Raw genomic sequence first — 19,325 nt, forward strand, 5'->3', positions numbered from 1 at the left:
CTTTAAAGGCGCTGCTTTGTGTAGTTTGAGTTGTTAAACCCGACAATCCTCTGCAATGAATGGCAGTAGGCTGGAATTTTAAGGGCCAGGTATTTACCACTGGAGTTGGACCCTCCAGCTAAATCTTGGTGGCAGGTGAAGACATGCAGCACTGCCTATGGCAGCATCTAGAAAGGCTTGTAAACTGCTAGTGCATATTTAAATCGCAGGAAAATCACTGGGGGAAAATATATCTACAAAACCAAAACCAAACCGGGAAGAAGAAAGTGAGAGACTGAACATGGAGATTTCTAATGCCCTCTTCAGGGCTGAAAGTGTCCTTTTAAAGAAAAAAAATAAACACAAAGCAACTTTCACCCCTGCTCAAAGCCCACAGAGGGGTGGAACTGAAACGCAGCAAGGCAGCGTGTGTTTGGTGCAGGATTTGAGTAACAGTGCAGATTTGGGCAGGCTGAGGACTGCTGGCATCTCACTCTGTAGAGAAGGCACTGTAGGAAGGAGTTCTCTGAGCCTGGCACTGGGCATCTGCCCTCCTAATAGAAAGCATCCCATTTTTCCCAGTCGTGGTAGCAGGAGTGAGGTGTGCTGGGCCTTGCACTGCCTCATTTCCAAGCCTTGGCATGGAGCCTTCCCCTGTAATTCCTTTCCTCCCCTTTTCTCAGACCCAGTATCCATCTCCTGCTGTCACTCTCACTCTCTGGCCACACGTACATGCTTTTGTTCTGCATGGCACAGTAAATCTCAGCGGTGACACAAGCAGCTCTGGCATATCTGAAGCTGTTTGTTCTCATAGAGCAAAGTGGGATGTGGGAAGGGGACATCACTGCAGTGCAGGAGGTGAGCTGCAGAGTGACACAATGCCATAATCCAATGGGGCCAGCACACACCAGAGAGACAGATCTGGGACAAGGAGACAAGGAGGGCACTAATCTCATGTCCCTCCAATACCCCACACAGAACAAAGCCCATCTTGGCGGGGGAGTGGTAGTGATAAGCTGAATAAACACCTTACATTCATCTGCAATGAAAAGCTGGGGGGCTTGCACTGCAGCCCTTGCATACATACTTGGGGGGGAAATATTGTTCTGATTATAAAAGCCCAACCAGAGGGACCACCAGGCATGAAGCTGGGGATCAGCTGAGCCGCTTGGATGCTGATCCACAGCAGAGAAGCAACGATGGCCTTTTCCTTCCTCCTGCCTCAACTGTAATCCTTGCTTGGCTTTTCTATATGGCCGTGGCTGGGAAACTGGTCTTGCTGATGGAAAGGGGCACAAGGACCAGGGGAAGTGATGGCCTCGGTGTGCTTGCAGGAGCATCATCCTCCGTTCCCTTGCCGCTTTCCTCCCTGAATAGATCCTCCAAAACTACAGTGACAGGAAAAATAAAATGTGAAGTTCTGAGAGCTGCAGGAAGGGAGCCGTTCTTGGCCTTGGACACCTTGTGCCTGGTGCAGGCCATGCAGGAGGGGACTGTTCTTGTCCTTCTTACCCAAACTTTTCTCCATTGTGGCCCATCTTCAGCAAACCATTTTTGGATTTTTCTTTTTATTCGCAAGAAGCACGGAGTTAATGGGAGTTCTGTGAATTTACAAACAATCATTCAGAGGGGAGAATGTGCCCATTTATCTGCTAATACAGTGGTTAAAAAAAGTCTCTCTTTAATTGCATTTGGAATCTATTCTAACGATTTACTCAGGAGAGTGTTAAGATGTCAAGGCTTTTTCATTAGTAATATATTCCCAAACAAAATCTTTGTTAAGATAGGTTAAGGCAGTAAATAGACCATTAATTTACAGGAACGTAATTAGTACCTTGCAGTTATTTGTGAAAAAAAGCAGGACTTCTTTTGTCATTACTCAATGGAAAGATTTAAAACAAATGTAGATTCAGCAGGTCAAAAAACACACGGGCCAAAAAGCAACAAAGGTATTGATTAAAGTTTCAGCAATAACTTTAACTCTGCCCCGGTACCAAAACCTTCATAACTTATGGCAACAAAACACATAATTGTTTGAAGGGCTTTTTTTTTTATATCTCCTTATGAGAAAGCTTGGTTTCACGTGGTACAGAAATTGAGTTTGAGCCAATTTTAGCTGTTCCATGTGTATTACTGCAACTTGCAAAGCAAAAAGGAATTTTCAGGGGTCAGTAACTGTACTCGCAGGACAGTAAGGCTATAAATCATGAGCATTGCTCAACAGGTAAAATATCACAGTGTATTAGGCAGTGGTTAATGTTCCAGTTATAAATAACTGTGAATTATCAAACTGAAAAAGAAGAAGTAATAAGGTTATCTGGTGCAGTGCAAAAGAGTTCAAAGTTCAGCAGCATCATGAGATGAATGTATCACTGCTCACCAGCCCAGACCTCTTCCTGGCAACTAAAGGCAGAACAAATCTCACTTAGAGTCCTTCAAGAGAAGTGACAGAAGCCATTTTCTGTTTTCTTTTAATTAGCTTCCCTTACCTGTTTGCCATTGCTAACAATGTGGAGGTGCTGCACAGGGGTAGAAAACAGATGCAGAGAAAATAGAGAAAACTATTTTATGGGAGATTTGTGAGGGAGTTTCTGTTTTAAATATAAAAAATTATTTCCCTCCCCTTCCTTCCCCTTCCCTTCCTCTTTTCCCTTCCCCTTCTGCTATTGAACAAGACCAAAGCCATGAAGCAGCAACTGGGGAAACTGAGGCAGGGAGCGACATGAGGAGGCAGCACTGGCACTCCAGGGCCACGTCCCTCAGGGCTCCAGCACTCTTGTTCACCAGGGTTCCTATTTCACCCTATTGGGCTGGAAAAAGCCCAGGGATCTCTGGCCTGTTGAGTGGAGGTTGGTGGAGATGCTGGGATGCAGATCTTGGTTCTGCCTCTGCTGCCTCTAATCTGGAGATGTTGACAGCCGGACAGACTCCTACTGGGACAGGGCTGCAGTTTGACCCTGCAGATGGTGAGGATCTCACAGACTCTCCATGTCGTAAAGCTCTGCTGCAGGGTGAAGAATTTTAATAAGGAGTGGGGAAAAAAAACAACAGTGAGAGACAGAGAGAAAAGGGATACATTGCAAAGAACCTGACCTTATTTCCTCAGTGTGTGACTAAATCACACAGCTAAAAATAGGTAAGTGATTTGCTTTGATGCTGTAGGATTTTGCTGATACCACTTTTGTTACACATATAAATATAGAGATTTAATATAATATTTCCCTTACTGCAGTGTCTTGTCTTAAGGCAGTGCTGGAGTCCTGAGAGTTGCTGTCTGTCTGCTGCTCTAAGTGCAGAGTTACAGGCAGGGCTTCCTGGTTTCTTGGGGATGGGCACAGTGATGTCCCACGGGTGACAGCAGAGAGGACAGTCCCCACAATGGGTCCATTTTGGGGCCACGGCTGCTTTGCCCATAGCCGTGTGCTTTATTCCCTTTCTGACTGAACAGGGAGCGTCGGCTCTGCCAGGCGTCTGCAGCTTGAAGAGTACAAATGGAGAGAGCTGTTTGATACTAAACAATTATTCTGTTGCATAAAACTCTCGTATTTGTTTACTGAGGAGTCTATGCTGAACACAAAGCCCCAGACAGAACTGTCAGGGAGCAGGAGAAAAGAGATTGGTTTTATTTAAATTCGGAATGGAGCGTCTCACCCGTGCTCATCTTTCTTTTTTTTTTTATTTCCCTTGTTCTTTCCTTTCCCTCATTCCCTTTCACTTTTCCTCTTCTTTGGCAAATTCCCTGCTTGTACTCAGGGTATCAGGCTGCCCAGCTTCTGGATGCACTCTAAGAGTGTTTATAGAGAGGGAAACTGAGGAAATGGCCACACTCAGAGCATTTGGTTTCTCAGACCCCAGGCTTGTCTCTGCTCCTGGCTACCTGGGCTCTCCCACGAGGATGCTGCTGTGCCATTAGCCCCCCTCCTACTCTGATTCATCTCATCAGGATCCCAAGCACTGCAAACATCACAGCTGTGAAGACACGAGCATGCTGCTTTCAGCCTGCAGCTGTGAGCCAGCTATCCAAGGAAGAGCATTGCTTAAACCCAGAGAACGGCTTGTCAGCTGCATCCCTGCCCACTGCATTCCTTCCCACTTCATCCCTGCCCATTGCATCCCTTCTCACTGCATCCCTGCCTGCTGCCAGCACAGTGCCCCCATTTGTGGGACAGAGCATCCCACTGCAGTGCTGAGCATCCACAAAAGCACTAAATTAATTTTCCTAAGAGCCTTTTGGACAAGCAGCTCAAAGCCTTTTATAGACTTTAATTGAAACTCAGAGTTAATGAAGCCTCACTAACATGCCTGCCGGATAAAGGAGTGTTTATTGTCCCCTGTTTTGCAGAGGTTGTGCAGAAGGCTGGTGGGGTGACTGTGTGTGTTGGGTTAGGGTTGCTTTCACCCTCAACACTGATCATAGAACACAAACTGTCTTGTCTTAATAAAGGAATATTCCCAGGAAGGTTCTGAATGTGACGTTTTGCTTATTTTCCCTCGGCTTCCCAAAGAAATCACAAAGAATCTCTGGGGTTTGAAATTTACCTGTTAACTCTGGAGATTTTCTTCATGCAAACCGAGCAAACGAAGGCTTCTCAAAGTCCCTTGGAAGCAGCTGCGCCCCAAGAAGAGCAGAATCTGCCCTTGGAGGTGCCCAGCCACTTCTCAGTGCTGTACCAATAAGAACTGAAGGGCTCCCCAGAGCTGTGCTGTGAGAGGATGAGCCGCTGTCCCCCAGACCACCCCCATCTCAGGGCTTTTCCTCAGCTGTCTTTGGAGCTTTGCTTAAAGCCAGCACCACGTTCCTCAGCCAGCCTGGGGTGCAGGTGACTCCATAATACTGTGAGGTGGGGACAAGACGTGCCTGCTTCTCTGCTTCATCCTTACTCACGTCGAAGGCTGACCCTTGCCAGGCTCCCGGTGGCTCCATTTTCAACATGGGCACAGAGGACAGCAGCGGGATGCTGGTGGGCCACGTTAGTGCAACCTGTGGGCTTGGAACTGGGTGAGCCTTAAAGTCCCTTCCAAGCCAAAGCATTCTATGATATTGAGATATACTTGAGGGCTGCTCCGAAAGTAATGCCTCCTATTTTATGATGTTGGCCCACGGCATCAGAGGTGGAATGAACGCAGACACTGAATCTTTAAAAAAAAAAAAAAAAGAAAGAAAAGAAATTAAAAAAAAGAAATCCATTGCATTTTGTTGCTGTGCTACAGATGGCAGCAGAGGGGCGGTCTGAGGAAACGGTGCCTGGCGTGGAAATGCGTATGAAGCAAAGGTGTGGAACTGAATTCTTCCATGCAGAAGATATTGCACCCATTGACATTCATGTTGAAAAATATCACTTTTTTTGGCCGACAATTTGCTCCATCAAGCCGCGTCATTGTGCTCTTTGTTGCAGTTCCCGCGGAAACAACTAGGAGGCATTACTTTCGGAACAACTTTATCTCTACCTATCGGTGCACAGAGAGACAGATGGGTGCCGATTTAGATACGCACACGGATATATCGGTGCGTATCTCCAGGTACAGCCACGCCGACACGAAGCACAAGGCGTGCAGCGCAGCGCGCCCGCTGCCAGCCGGGTGGGTGCAGAGGCGGCGATCTTCCGCCAGGGGGCGCCACCGCTCCACCGCCGGCGGCCGAAGGCGCGCTCCCGGTGCCCGAGGGGCCGATCCGCGAGGAGGGCTGAGTTATTTGGGGATGCTTCAGTTAAATCCATCCGTATTCTGCAAAATCACCGCCGTTAGTGTGTTTTAGCTGCTAAAGCATTGAGGCTTCCCAGATGTACCCCCTTCCCTTGGCGCTGGCCCTGTTTGCGCCTTGGCTGTGCGGCATTCTCGCGCTGTGATTGGCGGGGGCAGCGCAGGATGCGGCGCGTTCGGCTTCCTTTTTATTTATTTTCGCCGTGCTTTTAAGCGCTGTTCAATTTTCGACTTCAGAAGGGCTGCGGGGACGCTGCCAGAACCGCTGCAGCAGGAATCGCGCTCCAACTAAATATAGAAATGAAATTCTGGATGAAATACAGGCTCGGGTCCGTTTTGGCAGAAGGCTCGATGCTCTCCTCGCAGCGTTGGCTCTGCGTGGATTCGAGTAGTCCCAGGAATAGACACGGATGGCACTTGGGGCCGGCATTACGAAACAGAGGGTGGGATTGCATCGCTGTGTGGGGAGCAGTGAAGAACAGAGCTCAGACTTTATGTTCTGTGATATTCCCAGGGCTTATTTCATTCCAAAGGAGAATAAAAGTTATTTTTGCTGGAGAAAAAACACAACTCCCTCCCTTCCCCCCCATCTCCCAAGCAAAATACCCACGCCAGAACAATCTGGAAAGAAGTATTTGCATTTAGAATAAAAACGCCATCAACGCTGAAATGTTTGGGCTCTGGCGGTTGGTGGCTCACCCTGAGATTTCCATTTTGACTTTTGGAGTCTTTTCCAAGGGATGATCTGCTAAGAGAAGGAAAAGAAAAAAAAAAAAACTGAGAGAAAAAAAAGGCCAAAAAATGGCAAAGAAGAACCGTATAGTTTTGATATATATGTATTTTAAATAGCAATAAAATGTAAGTGGAATTGTCATCCTCCTGCTAACCACTTTGCATTCATTGAATAGCATCCGCTGCCTGAAAAAATCTGCTGCAGAGAAACTTTTGACCCAGCTGTGCTCAGATTTCCATTTGCAAAGTAAAGAGCAGCGTGCATATGCAATCCACAGGTCAGGCTGCATTGTAATTTATAATTTTACTTATAAATTGAGCTATATTTATACGTGAGCATTTGCACATAGACACTCGTATATTTTTATATGGATTTATAGGTTTGTTTTCCAGCTCCGATGGCTGCGGCCACCCTGCTGCCCAGCTCCTTTACCTTTGGAAGGCAGCAGCAGAGGAGGAAAGGGGCAGCAGAAGGGGTGCAGGGCTGCTTTGCTGGGGAAGCCCTCGCTGAGCTGCTGCCTGCAGGTGCACGGTGTGTCGGTGCTCAGATGCCATTAGGCAAATCAGCTGTGCTGAGCTGTGCTGATAAGGCCAGGGCCTGCGAGTCTTCCTGGGGTGTTGTGCTTTGAAGGAGTTGTGAGGTGTTGATACTGCTGGCAGGAGATAGGAAGGACTTGGAAAATGAGCCAGCCTGTCCCTAATATCCATAAGGTACGTTTTATTGGGGAAGTTTTTGTGCCTGAGGACTGCAGTAACCACTCGCTGCAGGGTGCAGGTGGATGGGGCCAGGGCTGCCTGGCGCTGAGCCCTGCTTTACAACACTGCATTTGTGTTGCCTTCCTTAGAATCATAGAATCACAAGGTTGGAAAGGACTGACCAGATCATCTAGTCCAGCTGTCCTCCTGTCCCCATTACTACCACTGAGCTACTGAACCACATCTCGTAGCTCCTCATCCAGATGATCCAGACATCATCATCCTTCGGGGGTTCGCACTGCGAGCGCCCAACCCTGAGCCGTGCATGGGAGTGGAGTGAGGCTGATGAGCACACCAGCATGCTGCTGTCTGTGCTGGTGTTTGGGGATCTTGTTTCGCACACCTGGCAGTGAGGTTTGGTGTGATGAGGTCAGGGGTTCTGAGCGTCCTGAGCTACTTGTAGGTGTCCCTGTTTGTTGCAGGGAGGTGGACCAGGTGACCCTCAAAGCTTACTTCCAACTCAGACCATTCTGTGACTCTGTGTTAGTTGTGTTAGCCCACACAGTTGAGTCTGCGTGGGATCAGCCTTTGGGCACCCAAGGCTGTGCCAAGCCATCAGTGGGGCTGTAAGGTTCTGTGTGCTTGTGTGGAGAACCCCTGGGAATGCTTTGAGGTGGGTGAGAAGGTTTCCTTTTCTCTGAATGCTCCACTTTTTCCCTTACAGTGCTGTAAGGGAACATGGTGGGCTGATGGGGACCCTATTGCTGTCACCAGCAGCAGCCCCACCATGACGGGGATGGATTGATGGTTGGACTTGATGATCTTGGAGGTCTTTTCCAGCCTTAATGATTCTGTAATTCTGTGACTGAATGGGGATTTCCTGAGACTGCAGCTCCCTCCTCTCCTCAGTTCTTTGCTTTTTCTGCAGCACTTCTGCTTGGAATCACTGTGACCCCTCTGAACCAGGGCTTTGATATTAAGAATGCACCACCTCACCCATCCCAGAGTTTTCAGTGAGTGGGGAAAAGGAACCCAAACTGAATGAAACTGCACCAAATGAGGAGAGAGAGGGAGGGCTGAGAGCAGAGGTTGGGGTTGGGAGTCTTCTTTGGCATGATGGTTCCCCACACCAAACAGCCACCGTCAACTGTGTGCCCAGGTCTGTATTGCTGTGCTGAGATCCTGCCAGCCAATAGGATGGTGAAAAATGTGAGGTTCCTAGGCCCAGAGCTCTTAAGGGACTCTGTCTGCTTTCATAGCTTCTTACTGGAAAAGTTTTTTGGGGTCTGGAGTTAAACTTCTGTTAAATGAGAAGAAAGAGGGAGCGAAGTGGCTGAGAAGCTTTGGAGGGAGGTGTTCATATGGTACAAAAGAGAACCTGCTCCAAATCCTTGGCCTTAATTAGGAGAGGAGCGGAAATGAATCTGAAATTTTCAAAGCTCAGCCCATCCCTCCCTATCACCAGTGGAGATGTGATTGATGCAGTATCTGTGCAGTGGACCGGTAGCATTGACAACTCTCCCTCAAGTGTTATGAGAAAAGTAAAACTATTTCATTATTAGTCATGCCAGAAACAAAAGAATATTGTTAATATTGATAGTATTACAGTACATATAGTACGTTTAGTATACAGAAGCAACCTGCTCCCAGCTCGTCCAAGGCTGCTTCTTGCAGGAGTGATGCTGGGATCCCAGGCTGTTCCACCTTGGATGGTGATACTTTGCTGTCCCTCAATGGCCTCTGAGCTGCTCAGTGCTCCCCTCTGCTCCCAGGGGAAGTGGGAACCCCCCACTGCCCTTGACCTACCTCCAGAGTGGGACAAGAAGCAGAATTAACTCGGTTTTGAAAGAGCTTTGGGTTCCCAAGATTACATATGCTCAAGAAGTACACATCATGATTAATATTGTTATTACTTCTATAAGTTCCCACATCTGATTCCTTGGAAAACAGGTTATTAGCAATGCCTACTTGAGGGGGGGAGGGAGTAGAAAGGGCAGAATTGTGGCCTGATTCTCCCCTTTGCTCATGGGTTGGGGCCATGGGGTTGTGCCCACTCAGCACCAGTGTGTGGGATGGGAATGGGAGCCCGTGGTGGCTTTTCCCTGCTCTAATGGATGGTGCTGAATGCTGCTGGGCTGTCCCCAGTGTGTGCAGGAGGCAGGTTGGGATGCACCATTCCTCCTGTTCTCCCATGTTGGATTGGAAGGTTTAATTCAATCATATCCTTAAATGGAAAATAAAAGTGCAGTGAGGAACACAGGGATGTCAGTGAGAAGAGTTTTGTCTTGGGTGAGTTTTGATGTGGATCCTGAAAGTGCAAGACAGAGCCCTGTGATTGACACCCCTGTTCTGCACCAGGTGCCTTGGAGGGAACTTTCAGAGCAAAAGGCTTCCTTTGCTGGAGGGGGACTGGAGAAAGTCCACGTTTCACAGCTTTCTGAGGTATTTTCCCTCTCCGCTGTGTGAAGATGCGAGACTCTGTGAAGTTTTATTTTCCAGCAGGCTGCAGAAAGATGAGGATTTAAGGACAGAGCTGTTCTTTCCAGTGCTGGGTTCCATCTCCATGATGGGAAGCTTCTCCTTGAGGGACTCCCAAGCACTTGACCCCTCCCCAGCAATCTGTGGATCTGCAAATCCCAAAAGCAGAGATGGGATGAGGCCAGGGGGCTGTCCTAAAGGACCCCCCAGCATCAGCCCACTGTACGTGCAGAACACTCAGCCCCTGGGCTGGGCTCCCATCTGGGCTGGTTTATCCATTCCAATCTTCAGCACTGGGAATCCCATGACCTTCCTCCAGCACTGAGTGCTGGCTCTGAGGGGCAGCAGGGATGCTGTGCCTGCAGCTTGCCCTCCTCATTCATCACTGAGAGAACGCTGCCGGCCAACAGCGAGATTCATTTTGGTGCCAGCCGACCATAAATTTATTTGCTTGTTAATGCAGCTTCCCCCAGTTCATGTTTTCCCTAACTAGGAGCATCAAAATGTCAACCTGTCCTCAGGGGTATATCAGCCTCTCGAACCGAAGGCATAACGAGATTAGGACCCATGCTGTTCATATGTGCCACCTCTCCCTTGCTCATGCATGCATATTTTTTTATTATCTGCTTTTTTTTTTTCCCACTGATATCTTTTGCCATCCTCTGTGTTCCTGTCTTCCTCAGTACTCTATGGAACAAATGCAAGCTGACACGCTGGCAGTGCCGTCCCTGTAGTGTTTGCTTTTCCCCCTGCTCCTCCCAGGCAGTCCCACTGAAAATCATAGAACCATAGAATGGCTTGAGTTGAAAAAGACCTCCAAGATTATTCAGTTCCAACCCCCCTGACCATGGGCAGGATTGCCAGCCACTAGGTCAGGCACAGCATCATTATTGCTCAGGATCCCATCCAACCTGGTCTTGTACACCTCCAGGGAGAAAATCCCAATGAAGCTGTTCCTTATGAACATGAAATAAGACAACGAGCAGCTCAAAATGGAATTAATGTGAAAGCATGTGGCAGCTGAGTGAAGGACAGGGTGGCTGCAAGGAGTACAGGATGTCCCACTCAGCTGGATGCAGCTCAGGGGTGCCAAATGTTAGAAGGAGAACCTCTGGGTAGGACGAGAGGTAATGGCTTTAAGTTGTACCAAGGAGGGTCAGGTTGGGTATAATTCTGGCTTCAGGAATAATTTCTGGTCAGAAAGAGTAGTAATATATTGGCACAGGATGCCCTGGGAGTGGTGGAATCACCATCCCTGGAGGTGTTCCAGAACCGTGGAGGTAGGGACATGGATGGTGGGATGGGTTGGAGCTGGGGATCTGAGAGGTCTTTTTCTGACTTAAATTATTCTATAGTTCTACTCTGTGATTCTTTGGCTGGGGAGAGGGGATCGTGGTCAGGCTGAGAAACACAAACCAAGTCATGTGGAACCCCTGTGAAGGTACAGAAGGAAGCCTCAGTGCGCAGAAGGTATCTCCTTTTTTATGCAAAGAGCTTTGAGAGTGGAGAAAGGAGCAATGGGTGCTCAGGTTGCTGCCAGCCCCATCCATTGGGGCAGGAGGGGATGGGAGATATGGGTGCTTTGGTCACCAGAAGGGCACATGGGTGTTACAGAGCTCTCTACTCTGCCCTGAACCAACCATGCAGCTCATGCCATTCAAGGAGGAAGAGCAGTGTTTGCTGCTCATCCCAATTCATTTCTGGCTTCTGGTTGACTCGTCCTGAACAGCTGCCTCAGAGGGACAGAAGAGTGGCTGAGAAGTTGTTAAACTTTTCCTGAAGTAGAAAGTAAAAGCATTCTTCATCCAAGAAATTATTTTCCCGACTTTTTAATAAAATATTTGACCTTTCAGGATGAAGGAATGAAGGTTTATCCCCCCTCAAAAGAATTTAAGAAATAACTTGAAATTCTTCATGGAAGAAAGCGTCTTCTGTCCTGATCTCATTCGGTCCTATACCTGCAGAGCACCTCATACCATTAATTCTTTGCCTCTCTACGCTTGAAATTCACCCATGAAATAAGGGAATGATGAAATTAAGTGTCTTGAGCACTCCACTTGGCTCAGTCTGACAAGATGAAGGCACATGGTAGGCACTCTGTATTTTTAAGACCTCTCTGTGCCGTGCAGCTGGGCTCAGGCCTGGGGAACACTTCTGTTGCACTCTCACTTCTCCAAACCCTCCCTGAGCAGCAGCTTTGATGAAATACGACATGTATCACTCTGACTCCTTTTCTGGAAGCCAGATCTTTGCCTTCAAACAGCAGCATGGCCTGGGCATCGGTGTAAGAGAACAGGACCAGAGTTTCCTACTGACTGCTCTGGAAACTGGATTTGGGTGTCTGCTCCCTTGGCTGGGAGATGTCCGAAGGACCAGCAGTGAGCATCATCATCCTGGACCAGCCTTGAGCCGTGCCTTTTCCTTCTGTTTCCTCACGCTTCTCCCTCCAGCACCACTCCTTTCTGATGTATTTCTTCCTCTGACGATACTGCAGACAATGTAACATGAAGCAGCCTTGGCAAAGGGGGCTCGGGCTGATTTTGGCCACCATGGTGACCTCAGGAGCACCACCTGCCTTTCTTCTGGGTCGTAGCTAGAAGCTGGATAAGGAACAAGCATTGAGGGGCAAATGCATTCTGCACTGGGGTTTGGGGAGGAGTTGAAACAAAGCAGATGCTGCATCTGAGCTGGGCTTTCCCTGAGTAAATAAATTATAAAATTACTTTAAAGCATCTTTTTAGTTGCATATAAAAGCTAGGAAATGAATGTCTCCCACATAATTGCTGAGAAGGGCCTAAAACAGCCGTTTCTATTTGCAGTTTCATATTTCAATAAACTTTTATTTATTTCCATTTGAGCGAATGTTCCTGCTCATGAATATTTTGAGCAATTCAGAACACAGTCCAAAACTAATGCTGATTTTCACTTGGGTAATGCCATGTTCCCCTTCAGTCTGCACTGATATTCCTCCCGCAGTGCCCATGGGAAGGCAGCGAGATGACTATAATCAACATCTTCATAAACAATTGCTTTAGCTCAAACACAAAATTAACTTTCTGATAGGTTTTAAGAAAACAAGCTAGCAAGCAAACAAAATCTCTAACCTCTCATTATCTGAGTAGTACATTTATTTCCTTTTTTTTTCTTTTTTCCTAATGAAAACTGTGTCATTTGTGGCTATAGCTGTACCTTCTGTTTTTAAATTGAACCCAAGTTTTGCAGCTTACTTAACTAAATTAGGAAATGGAGGAAATTGCTTTGCTTACCTTGTTCTTAAAGCTCAAAGCCAGGAAATGAGAAGGTTAGCCTGCTCTTTATTTATTTTTTTTATTCACTGCTGACATAAGGATTTGTTCTTTCAGATGTATATTTTTTTTAGAGGGAAAGAGTTTGGTCTGGCAAGAAATCAGCTCAGCTGGGGGTGTGAGACAGACCCAGTTTTAGATTCATGCTGAGAATCACACAGCGATACCTCGCTCCAGATCCTGCAAGGTTTCTGCTCCTCTGCCTCCTGCTTGTTTCACCTTGAGAACAGGTACTCTTCAGCTTGAAACACATCTGCAGAAAAAAGACCTCTTTTTGAATATGTTGCTTGCTAAATATAATTACAGAGTAACCTGTGTGATGGCTCAGGCTGTGCTATGAAATGTTGGACACGCAGACTTAGTGTTCCCATCCACTGAGTGCATTTCGCATATGAGAACCCCCTTTCATGTCCTTATCTTCCCTTCTGGTTTTAAATCCTTCCTTTTAGGGTTGGGATTTTGTCCTGAATTGGATCTATGAGGCTGAGTGTCCCTCAGAAGGAGACGCTGTCTCAAGGGAAGCACTTGGGGACCAGAAGGGTAAATGCACCATGCATCCATCCATCACCAGAGCTGCAGAAGCACTATGAGCAGCTCCTGTTGGCCCAAACCCTTCCCAGGCTCTGCCCCACTTTCCTCACCAATTAAGCTGATGCACTGCACTTTGCAAGAGAGCAGGATCAGCAGTAAGCCACTGCTTGGTGGAGGCTCAGGAACTCGGTTGCCTCGTGGGATGCATCCCATTGCTGCAAAGACTTCTAATGGAGGGTTGTTTTTTTCAAGACCTGTATTTTATGGTTTAGTGGGCATGGTGGTGATGGGTTGGTGGTTAGACTAGATGATCTGAGTTGGTCTTTTCCAACCTTAACAAAGGCATGATTTTGGGAATCCGGATTAAAACGTTCTCAGGAGAATGGGAAAGCACGGCGAAAAGCTGTGGGGTTATTTTGTGCACTCTGTGTTTTTCCAGAAGCACCAGAGGGCTGCCTCTGCAGGGCTGGGATGGGGCTGCTGGAGCACTCTGGGTCCGTATGTCCACAGGCATCCCAGAGACGGCCGCAATATGGAGCAGCTCAGTGTTTGATGGATGTTGTCATTAGTGTGTGTGGCACTTACGGGCTTCCATTCATCCTGAGCAACAGTGATTTATGTGCAGGGCATACATCCAGGTAAAAAGTATTCTAAAAACTGGAGGAGAGGCCCTCACAGAGCTTTAGCTTCTTCCCCTCCTCTTCTCGCTTTTCAGGGCTCCTGACATCTCTCCTTTCCTCTTCCCATCTCTCCATCCCATGTGCTGCTACAGGTGCTGCATGTTGGAGTGGAAAATGCAGGAGGTGAAGGGGGTGGGGGTCAGTGACACACAGCATCCTCCCCAGACCCATTTAGGTTTTAGTTGGGCAAAAAGAAAACTTGAAGCCAACTGCTTCGTTATGGCACTGGGGAAGTTGGCTTAGCTATGTTTATTAGACATGAATAACATTTCAAAGCGTCAAACTGATAAATGTCACACATTCAAAAACAAAGTTTTTATTGAACCCGAGTGCCTTTTCTCACCCATTTTTAGTTCCATTTTAAGAAAAATAGACCATTTTGGTCCTGATTTGGATGGGGAAGCTAATCTCAATCTTTCACAGAACGGGAACTCGGCTTCCTGATGAGCTCTGCCTGTGCATGGGCTCCCCAGTCAGCACTTTAATGCCACTCCATTCATTTACACCAGTGTAAATCAGGAGTAATTGTCCTGAAATCAATGTCACCGTGATTGACCGGATTTTCAGAGGAGCTCGGCTCCCAGCTAAGCCCCGGTGCTACGTGGCCAGATGTATTTATGTATTTCTTCCAGCATGCATGGATACCTAGCCCCCGTGAAATCGGGTGCTGAGTGACAATATTGAATGCTGATTGCAGCTTGTTGGAAAATGAGGAATGGGAGAAAAAGCAATATTTGCAAAAAGCTTTGAAAAGGAGGCTTTTTTTTCTCTTTTCCTGTTTTCTTTTCCTTTCCAAAGCACTTTCTGTTTTTCTCAGTTGACTTCTGCCCTCTTCCACGCTCACAGCCTGTGTGCACTCTTCCTGCATTCTGTTCCTCAGTCTCTCCCTGTGAGATTGCATCTCACCACAGAATGCACTCCAAGAGCTGTGGAGGGTGCAGAACTTGAGAACTTCCCCAGAGGAGCTGTGTTCCCCTCACTAGGGTACCAGGTACCAGTTGACCTCTTTGGGTGGGAGCCATTCTCCGTAGTTCAGGGTCGAAATTCATCTTAAGACTTAGTAGTGTGCTGCTACCTTCGAAATTTTCCTTAAACCTCTGTTTGAGGGCTGTTAGAGGTGTCTTTGCACCAGAAATCAGGGCTGGGGATGGGCACTTTTAATAACTTGTGCTCTTTGCTCAAGAGAGTTGTGGTTAGACTCCCCTATGCAGCTCCACCACCAGCGTTAGATGCTGAAAGTTTTAGACAGGGTGATTTTGAGGGTCTTTTCCAGCCTAGATTATTCTGTTACAGGCTGTGGTGGGAAGGGGACCCAAGCAGTGAGAATATGAGCAGCCACCTCAGGGAAATGCGTGGCCCACTATGTGAGACATGGAGAGGAAACCAAAGGTCTCCACTGATTTGACCAGCTGCAGACACTCTGCCCTGTGCTTCAAGGAGGCCTTGCTGCTGCCTCACTTGCATGTGATGTGGCACTCCTGTGCTGGCTGCATGGACCAACATCATGCATAGGGACTTGGTTTTGTGGGCATGGTTGGACTTCATCTTAGTGGTCTTTTCCAACCCCAGTGATTCTGTGATGTGCAGAAGGGCTGGTTGCAGGCCTGAGGGTCTGAGAAAGGTGTTCGTTGCTTCTTTGCTCTCCTCCTGGCTATTTTCTTCCTCTCCCTTTCACTTTGTCAATGTTTGTCAATGAATAGCACACATTGGATTTCTGGAGGAGGATGTGCAGGGCACGGGATGCAGGAGCATCCTTGGGGAAGGAGCCCACCGTGCACTGAACAGCATGTTCTCATTTTGATTCACATTGAATGTGAAAGGCAAACAGGAACCCAATTAGTGACCTCTGAACTAGCCCCATGTTATCACTGGGAACACATGCCATCTGCCAGCTCCTCCACCGCCCCATGGCCCCCTCTCTCCTCATTCATCTGAATGAAACAGGTGGTGGAGCTGGCTCCAGGGCTGGAGGCACCACATGGGGACTGAGAGCCCATCTAACAGCACAGAGCTGCCTCTCAGCCCCGAAGTCAGCTCCCAGCCCACCGTTTCCTGCAGCCCTTGCATTCATCCTGCTGGGTTCACGCTCTCAGCTTCGCAGCCCCCGGAGGGGATTATCCAAACTCACAGGATTGGTGTGATAAAAGCTGCAGGCAAGGGACCAGCTTGACAGCAAATACGCTGCTGGTGTGAATAAGCACGGGAAGGCTTTTTCTTCAGTGCTGACAATGTTTTGGTGTGAATTCTGCCCCAGGGCAGTTTGCAGGGATGAGGTTTTGTACAGGGTGGCTGAGGTGGTCTCTCCTCCTGCTGGGACAATGGCCACAAGGAAAGAAAGTGGAAACATCAGAACTTTGCTGCGATGGGCTGTGTGCTATTTGTGGCCAGGGTCCACAGCCAGAGGTCCTCATGTCCCAGCTCAGCCCCTTCCTCAATGGCCAAGGTCTGGCTGAGCCACAGTCCTTCCCGGCAGCCTGGGTAATTGTGTGTTTACAGTAAAATTGACAGATGGGAATTTCAGCGTTTCACAGAGGCAGATGGTATCAGAGGAGGGTGGGAAAAGTCTGGCAAGGAAAAGCAACTGGCTCTCCTCGTGCCAAAGCTGCAACATATGCCTGCCTTATGCAAAACAGCCCCGTTTTCCACCAGAAAAGTTGAGGGAAGTGGAGCTGTGAATCAAAGCCCGAGTCTCCTGTCAAATGCTGCACGTGCTGCTGGTCTCTGTCCTTCCCAGCCAGAGAGATGTGTGTGAGCCAGAAAGGTAGGAAAGAAAGTTTGCTGGGGCACAGGCATCAGTGTCAGCTCCTTTAAAACATCAAAGGAAGATTTACTGGCCACAAATGACCAGGGCTGACTTGTAAGCTCCCTCTGAATGTGGTTTTCTCCACTGATGCAGTCCGGCTTGCTGCAGGACTCCAGGTTTTCAAGACCTTTCCAGGTATCTATTTCAGAGCTCCTTGTATTAAGTTGTCAACAAGGAGGCCACTAAGTGAGGAGGATTCCACATTTATGAGGAAGAATAGCAGATTTGGGAATTACCAGGCTTCTCAAACAGAAGATAAATCACAGAAAGCAGCAGGTATTTCTCTTTCAGGGAGAACGCAGAAGGCATCCATGAATAGTTTAAGCCACCACATCCTTCAGTGGGGGTTCCAAAGAGCCTGTTGCAGAATGAACAGTGAGGCAGATTCATTCAGGGGTTGAGCTCTTCCTGTGGGACTTTTCAGGTCCCTGCCTAAGGCCTGGGATCTGATACCAGTATGCAGGATGCACCTCTGCATCCCAGGTAGGTGGCTGGGACATGACGCAGGGAGAAAAACGCATGGCCTGAACATGACTCTTCTTCTCACAAAGCATAATTAATGACACTGAAATGAGCTACCTGTGCTGGAGCATCCTCTGAGCGAGGAGGCTGAGCCCATTTGTAAGAGACTCTGAGCCTCAAAGGAGCTCAGTGGTCCCGGTTAGCAATGAGGAAGGTTTGATGGTGAGAGGAGAGGGAGGGTGATGCTGCATGATTGCTCTTCTTTCCTTCCCATTCATACTGGGGCAGGAGAGCAGCAGTGATGCAGTGCACTCGGATGCTGCAAACAGCACAGTGCTCCCTGCGGGGTGGCTGAGCACCCATGTTGTTTCTGAATGTGGGGCACAGGGAGGAAAAGAGGAAATAGGAGGCGAGAAGAGGAGCTGGAGGGGAGCTGGGAACTCTTCAGACCACACTTGACTTACAGGGCCAGAGTCATTTGTGATGAACCTTTGCTGCATTCGGTTCAGATTAATACTGTTCAGTGATAGCTGTATCTCAGTGGCAAGATGGATCTCTCCCAACCAGGCAACTTCAGCCCAGACATGTCTCTTTGGATGTTCTCAGCAGCCATAGCACACAGCAGCTCCAGCCTGGCCAGAGTGCTGGGACACTGCCCAGGTGACCTCGTAGAAACAGTGACACAGCTATTTGTCAGGACAGCAGCAACCCTGGCTTTGCTGGGGATGCCATGAGGGGCACAGAGGCACAGCCCCCAGTGCCCAGGGCACTTCCCTGCCGGTTCCAAGTCTCTATGCTCCCCTGCTGGCTCCAGAGTCCTGCTTTTCCCCCACCCAGCGGTGGATCTGTCCCTCTGTCCCTGATCGGCTGCTATCCCTGCTGTTGTCTGTCCTTTCACCTCTTTTTCACCTCTGCATTCTTTTCCCCTCCTTTTTATTCTCCTTCTATTGTCCTTATCTGGTAGGGCCCTATTACCTGCTTTTATCTGCTAAGGCGTCTAATCTCTGACAGCACCTGGTGCTTGACTGGACGTGGCTAGAACACAGCAGCTCTGTGTTGTTTTTTTAGTATTATGGGTTTTGTTAGTTTTTGGGTTTTTTTTTTTTAGATGAAGTTTCAAACTGCTTTTCACCTCTCAGGATCCTGTTTGCTTCATTCTGAAGCAAGGTGCTTTGGCAGCTCCGTTCCTGCAGGATAAGCTCCCACTCCCCATCTGTCTGTGTGGACATGTCAGCCCTCAGAGCCTGGGTTGGCTGACCAAGGTGCTCAGAGCTGGCTGGCAGCACATTGTATCTGAAGGGAGAAGGGCTGTGGGTAAAGCCTTCCCTGCACTTTCTGAAACCAGGACACAGTCACTGCTGCTCAGTGACCTTGGAGAAAGTGCTTTCCTTTCTCCTTCAGGCTGTCGGTGCTTTGGGAACAAGAACAGTCTCTCATTACAGACGTGCATATAAATATATCATTTAGCACAGTGGTGGGCGTCTTTACTGCTATTACAGTAACAACCTGTCTCCCCCTCCTATCTCCATCTGAGAAGAGAAGTGCTTCCCTGTCTCTGGGTATGATTAACAAGATGGGGCGTGCTGCTGGGTTTTGATCAGAGAAAGGGCTCTGTCTTTTTCCTTTGAAAATGAGCTTGGCACTGGTGCCCAAAGGTGGGCTGGAGGTTGGAGAGTAGTCTGCCCCCTGTATCTCAGCCTCTCCTTTAGTAAAAGCATCCCTAATGGTTGAGCTGGGTGCCCTGAGGGACTTCCTGCTCCCTCCCTGTGCCATCACGGTCCTTCCACCAAGCGGTGCCTCGGTTTCCCTGAGTATATCATGATAACAGTGATCTATTACCAAGCTCTCCTGAGGCAAAAGGGCTCAGGAACGAGTCTGCCCATCTTGGCTTGACCTTGTGTCTTCAGAGCTGCACCACAGGACCCAAACAACTGCTGCTTTCCTGCTGACCCCCAGGCA

The sequence above is a fragment of the Tympanuchus pallidicinctus genome, unplaced genomic scaffold (assembly GCF_026119805.1).
Source record: "Tympanuchus pallidicinctus isolate F22 unplaced genomic scaffold, pur_lepc_1.0 scaffold8, whole genome shotgun sequence".
Lineage (NCBI taxonomy): Eukaryota > Metazoa > Chordata > Aves > Galliformes > Phasianidae > Tympanuchus > Tympanuchus pallidicinctus.